Genomic DNA, 20,752 nt, shown 5'->3' on the forward strand with positions numbered 1-20,752 from the left:
AAGAAAGGTTTTTATTATAGATATTCTCCATCCTTCTAAATTGGGCATAGTAAGGATTAAGATTGAAGTAAAATAGTTATAGTTTAGTTTTTAGGTTGTAGGACAATGAAAGGACACACACACAGAATTGAAAAAAAGTACTTCATACAACCCAAGATCTTAAACCTTGTGTTGAAAGGAATAACTTGATGGGCCTTTGACTCCTTTGGGGAGTATCAAGGGATTCTATTCCTGAAGAAGCTTCAATGCATAGAAGGATGGGCTGTGGAAGATGGTATTAGTTCTCCATCCATATCTATTCTTCTTTCTATTCTCTCATTTTTCTACCTTTAGTAACAGAACCCTCAACTTAAATGGGATGTGGGTTTAGCATCACCTCCCACCTAAAGACATTTCCCAACGCCCTTTGCAGATAAGTGGGGCCATGTAAGCTCTGACCAAAAGTTTATAAATAGAAATAATGAGTTTGACTTTCAGTTTATGCCCTCAAGGAAAATGGCTATGTCTTCTATTGTCCTTTTCTCTTCTTTTTGCAGCTAGAACGTGCTTGTGATGAGAGCTGAATAGCATGACCATATCAGACCTGGATGACTCATGATCAGAATGTTATGAGAGAGAGAAGTGAATTTACCTTTTTAAACCACTTTTATCTGGGTCTTTGATTTGGCTGCTTAGCTAGTATCCTAAGGAATAAAAATAGGTTTGCAAGCACTCATGAGTTTGAACTTGTAGTAACACCTGATTCACCTTCTTGTCTTTAACCAGGGAAATATTAGTTGCAAATGGAATTCCAGTTCGCTAGGCTTCCCAGACCCAATACTAGCAGGGATCTGCTTCCTTCTAGCCTCTTTGAGCCTTGGAAGATTAAAAAAAAACTTGCATCAATTACTTTAGGCTACAGGACAAGGCTACCAGGGATAGATTTCCCACATACCATAATAAACTACTACCGTAATAAGTTTCATAATGATAAAATATTTAATTAATGTTTCTAAGCTCTTTCTTTATATTTTCTGTTTCAATCCTAATAACATCCTATAAGGTACGTGCTATTATTATTATTATTTTTTTTAATGGACCGAATTATTTAATTAGGTTCTTTGTAAGAAGTTTAGAACACTACTTTGTGAGGATAAATTCCGTTTGTAAGAGCAAACACAGAGCGGAGGTAGCCCTGGAGTTGAGGAACAGCTTTGATTCTTCGCAGAATTTGTGAGTCCACAGCTTTCTGATCAACCTTCCGCTGCTCTGTAATCTCGTATTTCTCTCTCTCTGTGTCGAAGATCTCACCTTCCTGGTGCCTGGGCTTACGCAGTTTCTTCTTCTTGAAGTAAGCATCAGTGAGATGTTCTGGGATTTTCACACCACTGATATCAATTTTGGTGGAAGTGGCAATGACAAATTTCTGGTGTGTTCTCCGCAGAGGAACTCGATTGAGGGACAGAGGCCCAGTCACAAGTAGCAAGCCACTGCTCAGCTGCTTCAGGAAAATGACCCTCTTGCCTCTGTGGCGCCCAGTGAGGATAATCAGAATGGTCCCAGGAGTGATGCTAGCGCGCAGTTTTCTCACATGCTTACTGAAGGGTTTTTTGCCATGACTCAACAGCTTTCGAGGCACATCTTCAGTAGGATAATACCTAGGCATTTTGCGAAGTTTAACCACCCGGGTACCACCATTCTTGTCACCACCAACTGGTTTTGTGACAGTAGCAAGAACCTTCACCTTCTTTTTCTTTTCAACCTTGGATTTAGCTGCTGAATATTTCCTCTTGTACAAGGCCTTTCTGCAATACATAGCCGATCGGGAATATCTGCCAATTCCTCTGACCAGGACAGGGTTTCGGCTGCAGTGGGGCTTCCCCTTCTTAACCTGCTTCACCTTTTTAACCTTGCCACCAGCACCAGCCTTCTTGGCTTCAGGTTTTTTCGCCTTAGTATCTGGCTTCTCAGCCTTTTCACCCGCCATCCCTGAAATTGTAGACTTGATACCCTTCTGGTTACGATGGCGAAGGATTGGGATCCTGAAATCGAGTCTTGCAGAGAGGCCACGCCATTCTTACCTTGCCTACGTGCTATTATTATTCCTATTTTACAGGTGAGGAAACTAAAGTAGAGAGGTTAGTAACAGCTAGGATTAGAATCCAAGCAATCTATTTCTATTTTGTAAATAAGTTCATCTGTATGGGGGAGAGATAAATCAGGAGCTTGGGTTTAACATACACACACTACTATATATAAGACAGATAACCAATAAGGACCTACTGTGTAGCACAGGGAACTCTACTCAGTATTCTCTGATAACCTATAAGAGACAAGAATCTGAAAAAGAATGAATACAGGTATATGTATAACTGAATCCCTTTGCTGTGCACCTGAAACAGAACATGTTTATCAGTGAGTTAAAGGGGGTGGATATGGAAATACATAAGTTTTTGGTTTTATTTGTGTTAGGTTGACTTTAAGGGTCCTTTTACTTGGCTTTTGCTCCAAAGAGGTGGTGAACAGAATCAGAAGACCTCAATAAAAAATAGTTTTAAGTTTGGTTCTACCATTCCTCAGAAAGTAAGTTATCCCTCTAATGATTTTTTCTCTTAGAGTTCAGATCTCCAGCCTCCTCGAAGGGGTGACCCCCACTGTGTGGCATTACTGACCATCCCCAGTGCAGAGTGCCAGCTTAATCTACTCGGGGGAAAGTAAAAAGATGTATTATATTGAATGGGCCAGTAGACCTTAAAGTGATGACCCAGTTTAGAATCAATGAGAACATTGGGAAAGGAGACAAAAAGTCATGAAAGAAGTTAAGCAAAATACATGGTATTTGATTTAGCCTGGGAGAGGAAACATGATTATTATTCCAAAAAGGTTGTAAAGTGTAGCTGAAAAAAATCCAAACAAAGTTGAGAATAAGAGTACCCATTAAAAGCAAATGTCTTTCAATGCATAAAATTACTGAAATGTGAAATATACATTAATTATCTAGGAACCACTCTGATGATGCCCTATTTGTTAATTCATTTGTCAGACAGCAACAGTTAGCAGCCCCAGAAGGAAGCCATCAGATGTGTAACAGACAGGAAGACTTGGCAGGCAGGAAGAGAGACTTTGGCCAAGCCAATACTAAACCACTTAAGGAAATGTAAAACTTAAGAACGTCCAGAATAAGTCCCAGAACTCAAGAGCTGGTAGATTTAGGCCCCAAGGACAAAAGTATATTTTTCACTGACATATGCATGAATATGTCTCTTTGGAAACTGACCTAATTTAATGCAGGTTTATATGCTTGATAGTTTTCTCTTCCTCACATAAAACCTTTCATTTAATAATAGGAAATGCTCTCTCTGGTTCTGGCTTGCAATATACTTCACAAAAAATTCTACAAACCCTTTTTTCCGTCTTATTCAACACGTTATTTTAGCTTCGAAGACCCTTATCTAAACAAAATGCACCTGCAAACGATGACTTAATTTCCCAAGTTGCTTGAGAAAGTAGATGGAGACTTGCAAATTTCAGGGTATAAAATTTAGACAGTTCAGGGTCAGGTTTGGTTATATGACTCCAGAGAGCTGACTTCCTTTTTCCTGGTCCTTAGAGAAACCCAGATATATCTGGCTATAATGTTGACCTGTAATATGGCCATGGCACAACCTCCTGCTTCATAGGAGGCCAAGAAGTCTGAGTTCAGGAAGGCTCTGATTTGACCATCTTTAGTTAAAATAATGTTCCAGAAATGATTCTTAGGTAGTTGTCCTGAATATACTTTATGTCCAACAGATAACAGCTGTTTAGATTGGGACTTGAGGAGACGTGCATTGTTTCTGCAGATAACTGAGCTATGTGACCCAGAAAGAGACATATGCTCTCTGGACAACTCTCTTAGCTCGAAAATGAGTGAGAATGACTTGCGAGTCACTAATGATACTTGGGAAATGAATACTCTATAATTTAATAATTCAATGTCCTAAAAAGAGCAGGACTTTGAAAAGGATCTCCTAATCCCCAAAGGAAAAATTAAGATATGGGTTGTCTGTTCATCTCCACCGGCACTCTTTCTCAAAGCCTTAAAACTATTCCTCCACATGTGTTTGTTTGTTTGTTTGTTTGTTTTAACATCTTTGTTGGAGTATAATTGCTTTACAATGGTGTGCTAGTTTCTGCAGTATAACATAGTGAATCAGCTATACTTATGCATGTATCCCCATATCCTCTCCCTCTTGCATCTCCCTCCCACCCTCCCTTTCCCACCCCTGTAGGTGGTCACAAAGCAACGAGCTGATCTCCCTGTGCTATGCAGCTCCACATTTGTTGAACTCTATTTTATTCTTGTGCAAGATGCATTTAGTCTCCGTTTTTTAAAATGATTCTTTTTTCCTACTATACACTTCATTTTGTTTTTCCTTAATAGTCTTCAGTCGGAAGTATCTCAACAGTTAATGAATTTTTTTGAACAAATGTTCTGGAAGTCCTTAGACCCATGCTGTCCAGTAGAACTGTCTGAGATGATCGAAACTTTCTATTTCTGTGCTGCGCAATATAGTAGTCACTAGTCATATGTAGCTATTGAGCATTCGAAGTTTGGCTGGTGCAAATGAGAACCTGGAGGCTTCCCTGGTGGCGCAGTGGTTGAGAATCCACCTGCCAATGCAGGGGACACGGGTTCGTGCCCTGGTCCGGGAAGATCCCACATGCCGTGAGCCATGGCCACTGAGCCTGCGCGTCCGGAGCCTGTGCTCCGCAACCGGAGAGGCCGCAACAGTGAGAGGCCCGCGTACCGCAAGGAAAAAAAAGAAAAAAAGAGAGAACCTTAACTTTAATTTTAATTAAATTTTAATTAACTTAAATTTAAATAACCACACGTGGCTAGTGAGTGGCTACCATCTTGGATACTGTAGCCTGGAAGACCAGAAGACTTGCCAGCAGAAATTTAGCAAGTGTGAGTGACTGTTTATCTCACAGTTAGATTGAAAGAAGCTGTCCAAAGGGTTGAAATTGATATTAGGACTGGAGGTGTGTCCAAATGAGAAGGGGTTGTTGATCTTAAAAGTACAATTTTTTGACCTAGCTTAATCAGGGTGTTTGGCAGAAAATATCTGTATTCCTCAAAGAGGGGGAATTTATATGAAAGCTATAGGGAATCTTATACACTCAAAAGAAAGCTGAGTAACCAGACCTAAGAAGGACAGCATCCAGTGATGGTCCAGAGAAATGGGCAGGAGGAGAAAATGGACAGTCCCTTCTGGACTGTCCCATTGGGATGACACTCCTCCACCATGTTCCTTCCTGGAGATTTGTTCCTCAAATTCAAACTCAAGGTGTAGGTGGTCAGATTGGGCTCGTTTGTATCCCATACCATTCCCTGTTCAGGGAAAGTCAGGTACTGTACCTAGACTGAGAGTTGGATCATTACTGTCCTGAAAGAAAATTCCAGAAAAAGAGGGTGGGACAACTAATAATAGATATCAATTTTCATGAACTGGCAAGAGTAATACATACCATGTTCCAAGGTTGCAGATCTGCTCCATGACAAAGACTTCTTCATTCTCTTGGCTTTCATACTTAGTATATTTTAATTCTAAATGTAAATATATATATATAGAGAGAGCATTTATCATGTTAGGTCCTTTGATATACACAATTTATTTAAGTCCTACAGAAAACTTTTGAGGGAGGTATTAAATTTTTCCATTTTTCATGAGAAAACTTACTCTCAGCATTTTAAGTAATATGTTTGATTTTAGAAAGAAAGAAGCATCTAGTCCATGCTCAAAGTTATGCATATAAGGCCATTTTATGCAAAAGGCAGCACCACAGAATTAAATGTTTTAGGCATGGATAAGATGACCTATTCATCTCCTTTATTTTACAGATGAGGACCCTGAGAGTCTAAAACTGCGTTGTCCAGCAGGTATGAGACACATGTAGCTAGTGAGCACATGAAATGGGGTTGATCTGAATGGAAATGTGTTGGAAGTGTAAAATATGTACTGAAATTTGCAGATTTAGAATGAAAAAGAAATGTAAAATATCTTATTAATAATCTGGAAATTGCATGTCAACCTGATAAATTTTGTATATTTGTTTAAGTAAAGTAGGTTTAAAATTAACTTCACATATTCTTTTTAAAAAAATTTTAATGTGGCTACTAGAACATTCAAGAATACATATGTGGTTTGTATTTGTTGCCTGACTTTTTACTGATTGGCCAGCACTGGTCTAGAAGGTTAAACAACTTAAATGATTTGCTCAAGTGCTCACAGTTAGGCAGTGGCAAGGATGGAATCAAGCCTAGTTTCCTGGGATCTTGCCCCGTTCTGCAATGCTGCAACTGTCCTTTATCTGGTTTGATCATTATTATTATTTTTTTCTCTGTTGTTATTCCACAGAACATCTTTCTGTCCCTTTTTACAATGTTGTACCTCACAATTATGTAAATTTGCTTAAGTGTCAATTATTATAATTAAGAAACCACAGTCCAGCAAAAAGCACTAGACAAAGAGGTATTATGTCAATCCATTCTTTTTTCAAATCAGATGAGATAGCATCCCTTTAAGGACCATAGAATTGTTTGTGTGTTTGTTTTCTAATTTATTTTATTGAAGTATAGTTGGTTTACAATGTTGTATTAATTTCTGCCATACAGCAAAGTGATTCAGTTATACATATATATACATTCATTTTTTTCAGGTTCTTTTCCATTATGGTTTATCACAGGGTATTGAATATAGTTCCCTGTGCTATAGAGAAGGACCTTGTTGTTTATCAATTCTATATATAATAGTTTGCATCTACACCCCAAACTCCCACTCCATCCTTCCCCCACCCCCTCCCCCTTGGCAACCACAAGTCTGTTCTCTATGTATAAACTGTTTTTAAATGTCTTCCCAGGGAACATTAGATGTTGCCCCTTTCCACTCCTTTCCTTGGAGACAGGGCTTAAGTGTAGCAGTGTCACAGCAGCTGTTCAGGTTTATATCTATTAATATTAATTTAAAAATCAACCTACTTCCTTTCCTCCCTCTCTTCCTCTGCATTACATTCAGGAATCTTTAGAAGCAATTGCCTTTTCCTGCACAAGACAGCAGATGGGGTCCTACTTCACCTGTGACCAGCCTTCTTGGTGGCCTCGAGCTGGCCATCCTGCTCCTTTGAGAAGAATGAAGTATGAAGTGATCAGGGAGGATTTAATGACTCCTCCAACCTGGAAAGAGGAACCCTCCATGTAGAGTGATAACAAAACAGAGAAATGGAGATTTTCAGGATTTAAATTCACTAACACAACTCTAGAGATGGTGAGAGATAAGGGACGATTTTGACAAGTTTTACTTGGCATGCCTCAATCCAGTTTTGCTTTCAGTGGATTGAGGGAATTGACTTACATATTTGTCATTATTTAGACAGGAATTTGAAGCTTATCTATATATTAAAAAACAGCTTATCTCACAGAGAATAATAATTTTTTAAATGTGATATACACTTTTGGGTAAATATTTAACCTTATATAATTAGGTTGTCAAAAAGACATGAAACTCTTCTGTAACTTATTGCTGCAAAGATAAAATCTCTAGATATTAATGTCCAGCCTTACTATCTGCCCAGAATCATCATAGGGAGTGGATTACATCTTCAGGCCACAGCAAAAGATAGGTACAAGTTTGAAGGGCACTTATCAATAGTGTCAGTTTCCACCTGAATCCAGTCAGCCAGGTCTTGTCCATCTTTAGGTGCTCACTCTGTATATTTCTTAAGATAATCCTAACAGGAAAAAAAATTCCAGTCAGTTCAATTTTTTTTCATTATCATAAATAAACAAGAAGCGTACAAGATCTTGAAAGGAAACAAAATTTTTCTTAAAACTAAGTTGTCTTGGAGCTTCTGTTTCTTCGTTTATAAAGAAGGAGTAATCACACACACTTTTGGAATTGATATAAAAATTAAATGAAGTAATAAATAGAGGTTTTATTGGAAATTAGTTTTTTTACTTTTATGGAAGTATACTTGACTTACAACGTTTTGTTTAATTTCTGCTGCATTGCAAAGTGACTCAGTTATACATATATATATACATTCTTTTTCATATTCTTTTCCACTATGGTTTATCACAGGATATTGAATATAGTTCCCCATGCTATATAGTAGGACCTTGTTGTTTATCCATTCTATATATAATAGTTTGCATCTGCTAACCCCAAACTCCTAATCTATCTCTCCCCCAGTCCCCCTCCCCCTTGGCAACGACCAGTATGTTCTGTATGTCTGTGAGTCTTTTTCTGTTTCATAGGTATGTTCATTTGCATTGTATTTTAGATTCCATATATAAGTGATATCATATAATATTTGTCTTTCTCCTATCTGACTTACTTCGTTTAGTATGGTGATCTCTAGTTTCAGCCATATTGCTGCAAATGGCATTATTTCATTCTTTGTTATGGCTGAGTAATATTCCATTGCATATATTATATATAACACTTCTTTATCCATTCATCTGTCAAGGGACATTTAGGTTGTTTCCATATCTTTGCTATTGTGACTAGTGCTGCTATGAACATAGGGGTGCATGTGTCTTTACAAATTATAGTTTTGTCTGGATATATGCCCAGGAGTGGGTTTGCTGGATCATATGGTAGCTCTATGTTTAGTTTTTTGAGGAACCTCCATACTGTTCTCCATAGTGGCTGCAGCAATTTACATTCCTACCAACAGTGTAGGAAGGTCCCCCTTTTCTCCATGACCACTCCAGCAACGTTTTTAAAACATTACTTGAAATAATGATACAGTATCACTAGATAAATGTTATTTTTTTAAAAAATGTGTCCAATTTATCAATCCAAACTATTTCTTCTTTAAGTCCTCTCTCCTGTTCATTATTGATGCTGAGAAGAAACTGGAGGTCCCAGGGAATGATGACTAATTGATAAAATTTATCATGCTAACTAGTATTTTTAAATTCATTTCTGCATTTGAAGGGATTTTTCAGAAAATGTTTCAACAATATATTTCTGAAATTTTAGTTGTGTAATGTTCATTGAGAATTTATGATGTGCCAGGCACTCTTCATGTTTCTCTCATATAATGCTTCCGACAACTTGAAGGTTATTTTTAATTTCTTTTTTAAATATAAACACAGTGAAACTCAAAAGAGCAAAGTGTCTTCCAAGGCTGTGAAACTACTTAACACTAGAATTGAAAATCTAACATTTGCTATCTGCCTCAAAGTTCTGTCCAATTTCTTTTTACTATACGGAAGATGTTTCTCCAACTCCAAGTATGCATAGTTGTATAATATGTATACAATACAGCAATGCCTTTAACACCTCCAGTATATTTAATTTGTTGTTATCCTCATTTTTTAACTTCTAATAAATATGAAGTAAATAATATTATTCATGCTATTTGCTAACAACATCTACTTTGTTCTGTATTCATTATTTCTAACATTGATAGAAGTGGAAGGAAAAATGAGAGAGAGAGAGAGAGAGAGAGAGAGAAAGAGAATCTCTTAGTATATTTATTCCACTTGGCTCTCACCTCCTCAAACAAGGAACCTGTGCTTATAATGTAAAATACTGAATATAAAGAAATGTTTCATAGTTAAACTTGACTGTTTGAAAAGTCAAGTTGCTTAGTCAAGCTGAGTCTTTGATTCATAGAAAGTCAACAGGAAGCAAGGAGAAACATTATAAGAGGAAGAGTAACCTCAAGGTTAAGCTTGTTTCAGGATGTATTTAGGTTTTTTATTGGGAGGCACATAAGCTAGTGACCTTACACAAGACAACACCCAAACCAAGTAAATGTGCAAAAGCAAGTGTGATGTTTCTTCTAGCAAAAATATTTCAATATGACCATCAAAGCTGAGACTGACAATTTAAGATCCAAGAACAAACCAATCAATGGGACCAGTGCTTTGAAGAAGACAGTGTTTACTTGCAACTAGAGTAGGATTTACTGAACCAATAGAAATAGCACTCTAATATTAATTACATTTGGAATTTTGTGGTCATTCCTTTTTGTTTTGTGCTCTGTTTGGAATTTGTAATACAGATCTTTTTAGTGTTAAGTTTCACAGATTATTTTTATCATTTAAAATATGAAAATTTATATTTAAAATACTGGTAAATAATTTCAAAGTGTATGTGTTGGTTTTCTTTAATTTTCTTTCTTTAAGCTGTCAGTGCAGAAACTCCTCTGTGTTACACCAAACAGGGGCATCATCCAGTTGATGCTGATCATAAGGAATAAAAAAATTAGAAAAATCTTCACAGTTTTCCTAAAATATCCATGATAGAGATACACTGAGAAAATCAGTTGGTTGTGGTGTCCATCTCTTACATGGTGTCAGGTTGAAACTCTAAGCTGAGGGAGAGCTACAACCAGAGAGAATGAGAGTGAAAAGGAAACTGAGCTGCACTCTAAACAGTCATGTTTAGAGAGAAACATGTACCTTCCACCCCAGATGCAGCCCTGCCTGCCTTCCTTTCTCCTTGAGCAAATGTACAGTCAAGGCCACGAGTGGGTCAGAGGCAGTGCCTGTCAGAGGAACAGATGTTCACATGGCATTCATCTACATGGGGCATCTTGAGGCTCTGGTTGCTCCTACTAGGAGAAGCACTGGCATCCTTGTGTGAGTAATTTAAAATGTCCCTGACAGAAATCTCAGCGTAGAGTTCTATGGAGATCCATCTTTCTCTGACAAGGGGTGGCTGAAGTGGGGGCGAGGCGAGAGAGTTTCAATAAATAATTTACATAAGTTAATGGGCATGACTCATTTGGGCACAAGCACGCTTAAGTCAGTGGGGGACATCAGCGCTCATTGCCAAGACTGCATCTTTGCTGAAGTTCCATCATTTCAAAAGTCTTCTCTCATTTTGATGTTTTTCCAATGAAAATATTTTAGAACCTTTTTTCAGAGAACAGCCCCCGCAAGCATCGAAGCCACTTTCTAACATAAAGTGTTGTCTTTCTATGTGTTGCTGCCCCTCAAATCCCATCAGTGAAGTCTAGCAGGTGAAAACTCACGATTCTTGACACATTCATTTTCTTCTTCCTGGTTTCCCTGCCATCCTACTAGCAGCTGGATCGCACAGGTTTTGAGTTGGGGTCTTAATGGATACATCGCTAGCCATAAAGTAAGGTCACTTACCCATTCATCTGTGTCCACAAAAATCCTTGTTCAGATCTGCCCCTTGTAGCTCAATAAGACAGCCAATCTGTTCATTTCACATGATAAGAGAGGAAATCCAAATATAAGCTCTGGTGCTCAAGTTAATGGACCTTTGTCAAATTCTACCCTTACCAAACCTTGTTCCAGATCTGACAGAGTTTTGTTTCCTTTCTCCTTTTTTTTTTTAAATTTAGGTATAGTCGATTTACAATGTTGTGTAGTTTCAGGTGTACAGCAAAGTGACTTAGTTATATGTATATACAATACATTTATATATTCTCTTTTGTATTTTCTGTTATAATTTATTACAAGATATTGAATATAGTTCCCTGTGCTATACAGTAGGACCTTGTTTATCTATTTTATATATAGTAGTGTGTATCTGCTAATCCCAAACTCCTAATTTATCCCTCCCCCCACTTTCCCCTTTGGAAGCTGTAAGTTTGTCTTCTATGTCTGAAAGTCTGTTTCAGTTTTGTAAATCTGTTCATTTGTACCTTTCTCCTTCTTTTGGACTTCTTGTAGGACTGCAATTGAGCAATCAGTTAAATTGAAGCCAAGACAGATAGGAGAAGCCCGGGGAAGTCCTAAAGAAAAGAGTTGCTCTCTAAAAATCTGAAAACGTCAAAGCAAGAAGATCATTAGGCCTTGCGCACATCCACAGACACCCCCAGGGTTTAAAGAGTCATAGGTGGGCGGGCTTCCCTGGTGGCGCAGTGGTTGAGAGTCCGCCTGCCGATACAGGGGACACGGGTTCGTGCCCCGGTCTGGTAAGATCCCACATGCTGCGGAGCGGCTGGGCCCGTGAGCCATGGCCGCTGAGCCTGTGCGTCCGGAGCCTGTGCTCCGCAAAGGGAGAGGCCACAACAGTGAGAGGCCCGCGTACCGCAAAAAAAAAAAAAAAAAAAAAAAAGAGTCATAGATAAAAGAGGAATCAGATGTAGTCAGAAGGCGTATTCGTATGTTGGGCCCTCTGGACCTATTGTAAATCTTAAAACTTTTGTTGTTAACCTGGCAATAGGTTAAAAAAAATAATAAGAGCAAGAATGTTATCCCAATTTAGATTTTACAAACCGTCTCTCAACAGCATGAATGCCACTTCCAGACTCTCAAAGCAACAGCCTCAATTCCTTCTAAGCAGACAGCCATGAAGGTACTTTTCCCAATATCACATACACCCAACTTGTAGGAAATTTGCAAAGTATTTACCTTTGTAAGAAATTTAAGAATTTCGAAGGTAAAAAAAATGTGTTGGCTGAAATCAACAAGTCCATCGCCATATGCCCCTCAAACATCTTGAGCATGTTGAAGCTTAATTCCTAACACTACTCAGTTTTTAGGTTCAATATTTTTTTGAGGTGATGCCATAGTTACACATTAATAAATTTAGCAGTTTCCTTGTTCATGACCTTCAAACCAGATAATCCAAAGCCCAGGGAACCTCAGCTCCAACCGTCAGTCAGGCAGATAAGATTTTGGAAATTTCAAGCTGCAGTTTCAACCCTTCATATCTCTTCACCAAAATGAAACACTTCTACAACCCTGCCTCTCTGGATAAATTTTAGAAATTTCCACCCTGGATACCATGACTTTTCCATGTTACTGCCAGGCTCTCTGAGCAACAGAGAAGAGCAAAGAGCATTTCAATGATCTGGGAAGATTGAAAGACTACATCATTTAGTTCTAAAGGTGTGCTCAACAGGTCTGTGATTATCTATGCTATCTGGTTTCTGGTGTCTTCCTCCTGAGTGTATCACTGTGTATAATCAGAGCCCAGGTGAACTCTAAGGGATTCAGCTCTCTCTCTCTTTGCTGGGAATAATGTATGGGGTCATCTACTTTGAGATTCAGAGGGAGATTGTTGTCTGTGCACAAATGAGGAGTAGCCAGGTGTGCCACTCAATTATCTAAAATCTTATAGAAGATTATTCTTATTGATCTATCTCAGAGAAAGAAAACTTGTGTGCTTGGGGGTCAGAAGAAACACTGGTTCCATTTAATCATGGAAGTGAAATGTGCTCACACACACCTGTCCTCATAACAAATCCACTGCCTTGGAAAATCTAAACATACCAAAATTGGGGTGGGGGGGATAAATTAGGAGCTTGGGATGAACATACACACACTACTATATATAGAATAGATAAGCAATGAGGACCTGCTGTATAGCACAGGGAACTCTACTCAATATTCTGTAATAGTCTAAATGGGAAAATAGTCTGAAAAAGAATGAATATATGTATATGTATAACTGAATCACTATGTTATACACCTGAAACTAATACAACATTGTAAATCAACTCTACTCCAATAAAATTTTTTTCAAACATAAACACACAAAAACAGTGTTAGTGGGGGTATGTGGAGGAACAGGGAAGGAGAGGAAAACCAACAATAAATTTTTAAAAGGCACTAAACTTTAATACACTGAGTTCCAGAATTCATGTGTGGAGAAAGAGCTTTTACATTTAGAATGAGTAGTTTTATTTCTAGGTTTGCCTTTCATCCTCACACCCAAGATAAGATAGATGAAAAGAAGCAGAGCTATTATTTTCTTCTCTTATGGAGGTAGCTTAGAAAGGTCAGATTGCAGCAGGCCTTCCATTTGTTCAGTCTCCTCCAAGTATCTTCAAGTACTATAGAAAATGTTATCTGATCCTTCTTTTCTTTTATCCCCAAATCCCTACCTCCTGGTAAAACATTAAAAGACACTCAGATGGAGAAACTGAGTCAAGTACTAATAATACCTAAATACATAATACCTCTCGCTCAGGCTGCCATCGGGCAATCAGTCATGTACCCCTATGTACCTTTACACATTCTTCTGTTGATCTTTAAACTTGGAAGTTCATTTGCTATCTTTTTTCTTTCTCACTGTCTTTCATATATTATTCATGCATGTAATTATTGAATATGCAATCCTCTCTTATTGTTATTTCCCTCCTATCCTGATCCCCCCCCAAAAAGCTTTCCACACTGACCTTCACTGATCTCTCCTTGAGTCTACAGTCAGATTTTTTGAAGTGGTAATGACAGAATATTTAATACTTACTCACTGTCTGATAATCTTCACTTTTCATCTCTCCTCAGCATCCAGAAATATGAATTCTTTCTTCGCCACACCGTTCAAACTGCTCTTACAAAGGTAACCGCTGACCTCCTAACTCCTTAGCCATCAGACTTACCCATGGAAGGCTGGGTGTCATTTTGATGTTCACACCTTCAAAAATGTTTCTCCTCCTTTTTGAAACTATGATAACACTTGCATTTGACTTTCCTTTGAAATTTTTCTTCAAACTTTGTATATTTTCTTCTCTGCTGATTTTGGTTCCTTATCTAGATTCCTGTCTTTGCTTTCAGATTTTCTCCTATTTTTACACTCTAAGGAGTCACATGTATGCCGTTAGCCCCTCTCTTGAGATCCAGACTTACACTGGAAATTGCCTTTCTGTTTCACACTTACTTCACACTTACCGTCTCCAAAATCTAACTCCCCAAATTCTCTGTAAACCTGCCACTGCTCATACATTTCCTTCCACAGTTAAAGGCAAAGTTCTTTGGCAAATTTCTTTGGCCAGTTGTTTATACAATTCTTAGAGTCGTGTATAAATTTCTTTTCTCTTTCCTAATCTTTACACACAATGCCTCATAGAGCTTCTATGTTTGTAACATCCATCACCTCCACTTCCTAGTGCTTTATCACTTCTTGCCTGGATCTGGATTATTAAACAAGTTTTCTCATTTATTTCAACGTTACTCTTCTCCTCACAACTATTAACTTTATGCTGCTTTCAGAGACATGGCTGCTATATGTATAATTCATACAAAAAAACAACGCCACCCATTACAAGCACCATTTACATGGCAGACATTATAGGTTTTTACATAGTTTGGTTGTTGTTTGTCTTTTTCTTTTTTTTAAAAATTAATTTTTATTGGAGTATAGTTGCTTTACAATGTTGTGTTAGTTTTTGCTGTGCAGCTATACATACACATATATCCCCTCTTTTTGTGGATTTCCTTCCCATTTAGGTCACAACAGAGCATTGAGTAGAGTTCCCTGTGCTATACAATACATTCTCATTAGTTATCTATTTTATACATAGTAGTGTATCTATGTGAATCCCAAAGATTTTTACATTTTATTATGGCAATTTCCAGCAAATGATAAAGTGCTCTGTTGTAACAGAATCAATATAATTGATAATGTTTCCAATGTATGGAAGGAAAGTGATTTAAGAAAGGAATGTCTTTTACAACTTGTACACAGGTTCCACATGAAATAGTTGGCACTGAAAAAAGTTAACTCTCTAGAACATAGATTGAATTGCAGTTTCTCTGGTTAAGTCTTCAATTCCTGCCACTTGTCGGATAGCCTAAACTCCGTAGCAAGTTGTATAAAGCTCGGAACACTCTGGCCCAACTGTATCCGAGTATATCTTTCATATTCACTGTGTGCATCAGCCCCACTGTGAAGGTTTGGTGTCAGAACTTTGTCTGCTTTATCTACTTGGATTCTCTCCATCTCCTCCCATCTCTTCTTTATCTGCTTATCAAAATGTAAATCAAGGAGTTTCCTGGTGACGCAGTGGTTAAGAATCTGCCTGCCAATGTAGGGGACACGGGTTCGAGCCCTGGTCCAGGAAGATTCCCACATGCCATGGAGCAACTAAGCTCGTGTGCCACAACTACTGAGCCTGTGCTCTAGAGCCCGTGAGCCACAATTACTGAGCCCGTGCACCACAACTACTGAAGCCCGTGCACCTAGAGCCCATGCTCTGCAACAAGAGAAGCCCACGCACCGCATCGAAGAGTAACCCCTGCTTGCCACAACTAGAGAAAGCCCGCAGAGCAACGAAGATGCAGCGCAGCCAAAAATAAATAGTAAATAAATTTATTTTTTTTAATGTAAATCAAAATTCATCTTTTTGATGAGATACTCCCAGGTAGCATTGATTAATTGCTTCATCTATATACATTTATATTTACCATTATAGAATGTATACAATTGTCCAGAATTTAATTATGTGGTAGTTCGGACTTAACACATAGGTTGGATCATATGAAATTGCCATTAAAAAATTGTCAATGATTAGCAATTTCTTAATGACCCAAACTACTGTTTTTACATGTGTGAGACCACCTTTTTTGTATTATTTATTTATCTAGTAAACCAGGGATCTACTTTTGCATGATCCATTATCTTAGCATGGATTTTACATTTAAATGGTTGTGAAACAATAAGAAAGAAGAATGGGTGGCAGAGACTGTATGTGGCCCACAAAACCTAAAATATTGATGTCTTGACCATATATAGAAAAGTTTGCAGACTCTTGCGTTGAACCGTTGACTACTTGGGGTAGATCTTTGTGTTACCAACATACAGCATAGTGCTTAAGACTCTCTATGTACTCAATAAATGCTTTTCAAACTGAACTAAATGACTGATGAATTCCCTCATTCCTAACAAGATGAAAATGGTCATAATTTTGTTTTCTCAAGGAAGCCTGTTTTTCAAAATAGGACACACAGTCATTGCTATTTTGAGCTCACGTTGCAGCTCACCCAAACCCAAGTATCTATGACCAAGAATACTGTAGTCAAATCATCTAAAGCAAGTATTTTCTTATGCTGCCAGCAACAAGGCCACTGGGTCATAGTTATCTGTCAGGAATCCAAATAAGTCATGGGAGGAATTAGGGGAGGTGGTGGGAAAGGGTGTGTGAGACACAGGGCTGCTATTAACTTTAAAATTTGTTGACATTGAAAGTCTTAAAAAATATCTTTTCTCGAACTGCATCATTGCAAAGTGCTTAAGAACCTGGTCCAAGATCCCAAGCACTTCATCACTGGTCACATTCCTGCTGAAGAAATGATCTAGAGAAGATTGCTCCTAAATCAAAAAATGTGAAATTGTACTTGGCAGTCACAACACACTAGAAGAATTTTGCTTGGAACAACAGTCTTTTGTTCTATTCTGTACACTCACTTTTCATCTTTTTTTTTTTTTTTTTTTGCTTTTTATTTTTATGCTCATTGTATCCTGACAGCTTAGAGGAAAGTGATTTTTCAGAATCTTTTTGAAAGTGGGGTCTTCTGAAATAGTGGGGTGAGTTAAATCCAATGCCTTCACAGTTAATCTCAAAAGGCATTGTCGCCACGGCATTTAAGAGTGTTTTGGAAATGTAGAATTATTGAGACACTCATTTTCTGTTTGTCTGTGCCATATCACAGCTGTGCTCAGTTAAGGTTTTTTGAAAAGCAGCAGACAGGAAGGAAAACAATGCCTTTTTCCCCTCTCTTTTTTGTAATTCTTTGAAATAAATAAATAAACCCAATGCTTTCCATTGGAACCCCTCCCCCTATGTTTTTAGATTTACAGATGTATTAAAGTATTGTTTCTAAGCAATAGAAAATAATTGCATATTTCTAACTAAACAACATAGTGTAGGGAAGCCCTTTGATTTCAACTATGTCTCAGACTTGCTGGTTTCTTATTGAACTTCGTATCTGCCAAACTAAGTCATTGAAAACTCACCATGAAAAGCCCTCTCATGTTGCAAATACCACAGTGTTTCAGGGACCAGGTATCTGTGGTAGACTCTGCCTCGAGAAAGTAAAAAGTATGAGAAATTCAAAAAGTAGCTACACCTCTCAGTCCATGTTTAGGAGTTTATCCAAAATACTGGACTGTCCAGATCTCTTAGCTGTTTGGCCCCTATTTCCTCCACCCCCAACCCATGTGGGTGCACAACCATCAGAGAAATCTTTCTAAAATATGGATGTATCAATGTCACTGCCCCCATGTGACTCCCCACTGACTAAGAGTGCTGACTATGAACTTTGGATGGGCATCAAAACCTCCTGCAGAGCTTTCAGAGTGTGCATATGCTCCTTTCAACCTCAAAATTTTCTAGATCTTTGGGTCTGAGTTGGAGACACAGGCATCTGCATACCTAAAAAGGATCCAGAGTATTCTGATGCACAAAACCCAGGCAGACGATCACTAGACCACAGAACAAGAGCCAAACATTTCAGCATGACATATGAGACTTTTCCACTTAGGCTATGATGTTTAAAGCCCAAGGAGCACATTTTAAGGCTAATCTTCACAGACTTCTCAGCAGAATTTGGTAGCTCTAACTATTCCTTATGACTCAGAATATGCTTTTCCTTTTGCATTATGGTAATACTATCTTACCCACTCTCTTCACCTTCTTCTTTTTAAGTCTCTTTTGCATATTTTTCTTTTCTTCCACTCTGAAATATTGATGATATTGGAGAGCCCCGGATCCTCACTGAGGCTGCTTCTATTGTCACTCTACGTATTTTCCTTGGGTCATATATCCATCCTACTGGGACTTCAATTACCTTGGTGATTAAGGGCATGGACTCTTGGGTCAGGTTTTCGGAATTCAATCCTAGATCTGTCACTCTCCATGCCTTTTTTCTCTTATTTATAAAATGGGAATACCAATAGTATCTACATCAATGGGTTATTTTGAGTATTTATAGAATTAATATGAATAAAGTACTTTAAATAATTAAGGTCATCAAAACATAGAAAGTTCTGAATAAGCATTCACTTCCTTATCATTATTGTGTTTTCATTGGTGACCCATTGCTTTATTCCTTCAGCTTGAAGGCCTCTCCTGAGTCCTAAAACTACCCCGTCCAACTGCCTCCTTGACGTTTCTACTCAGAGGTCACAGTGACTCCAAAGAGAGGGTGCTTCTAAAACTGATCCCTCTTGTCCTCTGTCAGTCCATTCGCTCCTTTTTCTGGGATTCATAGCTCACTCACCTACCACCAACCTGGGTACTCAAGATGGGAAATTGGGCATCAAACCTGATAACTTTCTATTTCTCTCCACCTTAAATCCATCACCAAGTCCTGGTGACTTTTATGATTCAAATTCTTTCACTTGTCTTGAATGCCCCTTGTCACAACCTTATATTCAACCACACCAACTTACTACATCCCATCCTTTCTAAGTATGCCTGTGACTCTTTCAACTAATGTCCCATTTCCATTCTACACTCTATACATCAGCCAAAGTAAATGTTCTAAAGCATTTCAACAACCATCTAAATATGTCTAACGGCTTTTTATTGCCTTTAGAATAAAATTAGATGCCCTTCTCATGGCTAACCATATCATTCAGGCTTTCTCTTGCTGAGACCTCCAGCCTAATTCTCCATCATTTCCCACACTATACTCTCTATTCAGCTTAGGTTGAAATCCGTCCAATTCCCTAGCATCATCTCCCTGGTCTTTGAACTTTTGTATGATTTCCCCTCTATTTTGTATGATTTCCACTCTATTACCCACTATTTGCTTCAACTAGTATGTAGCTTCTCTGGGAAGCTCTCCTAACATATGATTACCCAGTTAGGTGTTCTCTCTGTGTCCCATAATAACTGTTGTACTTATCATATTATTTTGTAATTGCCATACCATCTCCTAAAACGTTAATACTGTGAAGGCAAAGACTTATCTTTCTATTCATTGCAATTACCATATTACCTGGCAATAGTAAACATTCAAAAAATTGTGATGAATAAAGGAATGGATGTGTGAATACATAAATCCCTGTCACACCTTATGTTTCATCCATATCAAAACTTGGTTCTATCCACACCTATATTAAAATCTCTTATTATTGTTTTTCCTAAATATGTGAATATCAATAAGATAAATTTTAACCTTCTAAAATAACTAACCTCTGTAAGTACCGTAGATGATAAAATGCAGTGCTACCAATTTTTAATACAACAGAATTATTATGGAAAAATTTGGAGGGGATAATAGCAGAAATTCCAAATCCTGTAAGTACTGGTCCCTTGGATGTTCATCCAAAACCTTCCCTGATTGTGGGTAACCACAACATCTTTAACATTTGTCTGAGCATCTTATGAGTTTTTCAGTTCTTCCTGATTTCTAGTTTCTGGCTCGATTCACCTGTGAAATCTGGATTTTGTTGATTCTAATACCAACAAGACAACAAGTACCTTATTTTAGAAGTAAAATGAATCAAAATACATGAAATGAACATATGGGAAAGATATCACTTAAGTTTCCAAGGATTGTCAATGCTTATAAAATATATAATACAAGAGGTGGAAGAGATTTAAAATATCATCAAGTACAATGCATTCATTCTGTAGATAAAGAGAGCTACTACTTAGCCAGAGAGGTTCAGTAACTGACCACAAATCACCAAGCTACTTATAAGCAGAGCTGGGTTTGAATTTGTCAAATCTTGAGCACTTTCTGCTCACTTCATAAGAGACACTTTACATAAAGCTTTAGAGGACTATAAATTTCTTTTCACCTAGGCTAGTGATTGATTACTAAGGAAGATTCACAGAAAACATTGGCTGTGAAAGTGTTGAAGAAAATACCATCGTGATCATTCTTCATACCTCCTGTCTACCTTTAAAGACTTTCTCAGGCTTGAGATCAATATGTACTCTCTTGGCTTAGATGGCAGTGAGGAGGACAGCTTAGTGAGTTACACTATGAAGAGGGACAAGAATGTGGAAAGGTAAAGCAAAGTAACACACAAACCATAAACAAAACCAAGAAAGTGTTGGA

General features: G+C 37.9%; 1 pseudogene; it reads right to left on the reverse strand.

The window, feature by feature from the left end:
* Window positions 1-1,064: 1,064 nt before the first annotated feature.
* On the reverse strand, window positions 1,065-1,981 carry LOC131757013 (large ribosomal subunit protein eL6 pseudogene; annotated as a pseudogene).
* Between the last annotated feature and the right edge of the window lie 18,771 nt (window positions 1,982-20,752).

This window comes from Kogia breviceps, chromosome 5 (assembly GCF_026419965.1).
Source record: "Kogia breviceps isolate mKogBre1 chromosome 5, mKogBre1 haplotype 1, whole genome shotgun sequence".
In the NCBI taxonomy this organism is placed as follows: Eukaryota; Metazoa; Chordata; class Mammalia; order Artiodactyla; family Physeteridae; genus Kogia; species Kogia breviceps.